This window comes from Euprymna scolopes, chromosome 15 (genome assembly GCF_053919585.1).
Source record: "Euprymna scolopes isolate OS-2025 chromosome 15, ASM5391958v1, whole genome shotgun sequence".
NCBI lineage: Eukaryota > Metazoa > Mollusca > Cephalopoda > Sepiida > Sepiolidae > Euprymna > Euprymna scolopes.
In genome coordinates, this window is record NC_136496.1 from 108,321,964 (window position 1) to 108,324,856 (window position 2,893).

Genomic DNA, 2,893 nt, shown 5'->3' on the forward strand with positions numbered 1-2,893 from the left:
CTTGATGTCACTGTTCTTGCAGAGAGAGAGAACTAAATACCCCGTAACCATTCTTGGCTAAGAGCAAAGGATAGTATATGTTCTGATAATGCACTCCACTTTTTCTGTCCTCTATTCCTGAAGGAAACATCTCTCTAGATTGAGGAAATTTTAATGTTTATTCCAACCCAGAATGGCCTCTTTTGGGAAGCTGGAATTTTTACACATTAAAACGCGAGATTATGTTTAACTCTGCCAGCCATTATCCTTTTTTATTTTATTAAAAATGGCTAAAAATAGTTGATTTTGTTCAATAATATTTTAATAAGAATTTTTGTGCTGTATTCATAGTTTTAATCATTCAGACGATCAAACTCTGACCCAATCCTTATTTTATTTCGTCATAGGCTAGAAGAATACACATCATAAAAAATAATATTAAAAAAATAACTGCACTCGTTTTGGAACGATACAAAAAAGATTAGAATAGTCCCTGCGCAAGAATGACATGCAATTTGTGAAGCGTTGCAAAATTTTTGGAGGAAGTCAATCCACATATGGTAAAAGCTGCAAGAAAAATAAAACGAAAAGATAGAAGAATGGAATCAAGAATATTGAAAATGAAAAATTGTAAATTATCACCTCCTCCTTCAAAAAAAAAAAAAAAAAAGCAGTGCTGACATCAACTAACACCACACCAAATAGTCAAGAAGGGTCGAGGAGGATGGAAAAACTGAGAATAGATCACTAATCAGGCCTCTGCTAGATGAGTGCGAAGAAAACTGAGACCTTGCGGAGACTTATTGTCACCCAAATTCCAGGGAATGCGAATGGTCATTGGCATCCAGAAATCAATAGTAAGCGGCTATTGTGGTGATGCAAATTAATTTCCATAGGTTACTGACCGAGGTGGAAAGGACTATGAGTAAATAACACGAAGCCTATGACAGAATTTCTCAAGCATGGACAATGAAATGCTTAAGAATATATAAAACTAGCTATTCAGCCCGGCTTTGCTTGGGCCTTATGTACTGTTAATAACATTATGTGCGTAACTATTTAATATATATATATTAAAAAGTTTGACTTATGTCCAGGTAACCTACATCTAAAATTTCAAGTGTTTTGACCCAAAATTAGCGGAGGAGTTTGGTAGAGTCTGCAAAAGTCAACTCTTTCAACTTTGACCTCTTGGCCGTCAAATCTTCGTCCAAAAACTTATTAAAAAGCTTGCTGTATGTCTAAATACCCTTTATGTAAAATGTCAAATATTTAGACCCAAAATTGGCTTAATGGTTTGCTACAGATCGCAAATGTCAACTCTTTTGAACTTTGACCCATTGGCAACCAAATTTTCGGCCAAAAACCGATTACAAATTTACACTATGTCTGAATACACTTTATGTAAAATTTCAAATATTTAGACCTAAAATTGGCTGAGTAATTTTGTAGAGACCACATAGCTCTTTTGACCCAAATTTTGACCTCTTAACATTTATTGTTTTGGGCTCAAATCAAATTAAAATTTTTTATTCATGTCTAAGTAACCTACATCTAAAATTTCAAGTGTTTAGACTCAAAATTGGCGGAAAAGTTTGGTAGAGCTCTCAAAGGTCAAATCGTTGAATTTTAACCCCTTGACAGCCACATTTCTGGCCGAAAACCGATGAAAAAGAGTTTCCGAAATCTCAATACCCCTTATGTCGAATATCGAATCTGTAGACTAAAAATTTACAGAGTAGTTTGGTAGGGAAATATACACACACACACAGACACGCACACACAGACAATTTCACTTATATAGATATATAGATATATGACAAGATTATTAATATCATTATGACATCAATAGAAACATAGGGATTGAAATTCACAGCTGGAGGACAGCACGTGGCTGAGATAAGAGGACGGAGAGGCATTTTTTAAGGAGACTTTTTATTACCATTACTGTTTATCATATCCATGGTGCCACTCAACGATATATCCAGGTAATACCAATCTACAGACACAGAAATAAAAAATAAACCACTTAATGTATGCAGGATAAGTGATCTGGAGTTATTTGAAAAAGGCAAAAAGGAATCGGAAAAGCTGATAAACATAACCAAAATATTCAATTGGAATTTGGAATGGAAATGTGTAGATTGCTAAAGATGAAAAGCGAAAGACTAAAGACACCAGATAGCACGGAACTGCCGAATCAAGGGGAGATGAGGGCGCTGGATAACATGATACATTGTTCTAGAAGCAGACACCATCAAATCTACAAAATAATGAAAAAGATGATGAGAAAAGAGTACCTGCAAAGTACAAGAAAACTCTTAGAAACAAAACTATACAATAGAAATCTGGTAAAAGGAATAAACACCCGAGCAGTAGACTAATAAGGTACTCTGGGTCAGTCATAGGCTGGACACAAGAAAAACTTAGACATCTTCATTAGAAAACCAGGAACTAATGACCATACACAATGCATTACACCTAAAAGAGGTCCTGTATATGACCTTAAAATATATCCGATGGTGAGGCCCCAGCTCGCGAGGTTTCGGGAGAGTGGAGCCACACTTTAATTCCCATTGCTCCCAGGTCCACTCTGACCCGGACTGGTAGTAACTGTTAGGATCCCAACTATGAGTTAAATAGAAACCGGCTTAAAAAAAACAACAAATATACTCGATTAAAAAATTGTTCTTTAAAATCACTGGATTCGGCACTAAATAATCTGAAAAGGGTTTATATGCTGGAAAACAAAAACAACCAACCAACCAAGGGCACCTAAAAGATTACAATTACCGACTCTATGTGAAAAAGAACGGAGGTGTGAAAAGTATTGATAAGTGTAGAAGATTGTGTAGAAAACGTAAAAAAGATTTGAAAAAGTTCTTAACTTGGAACATTTCAAAACGTGGATTCC

General features: G+C 35.3%; 1 non-coding gene across 1 annotated transcript; it reads left to right on the forward strand.

The window, feature by feature from the left end:
• The first annotated feature begins 414 nt into the window (after window positions 1-414).
• Window positions 415-516, forward strand: LOC145294455 (U6 spliceosomal RNA). Its single transcript, XR_013869871.1, has one exon. It is a non-coding gene; the product is annotated as a U6 spliceosomal RNA (small nuclear RNA).
• The last annotated feature ends 2,377 nt before the right edge of the window (window positions 517-2,893 follow it).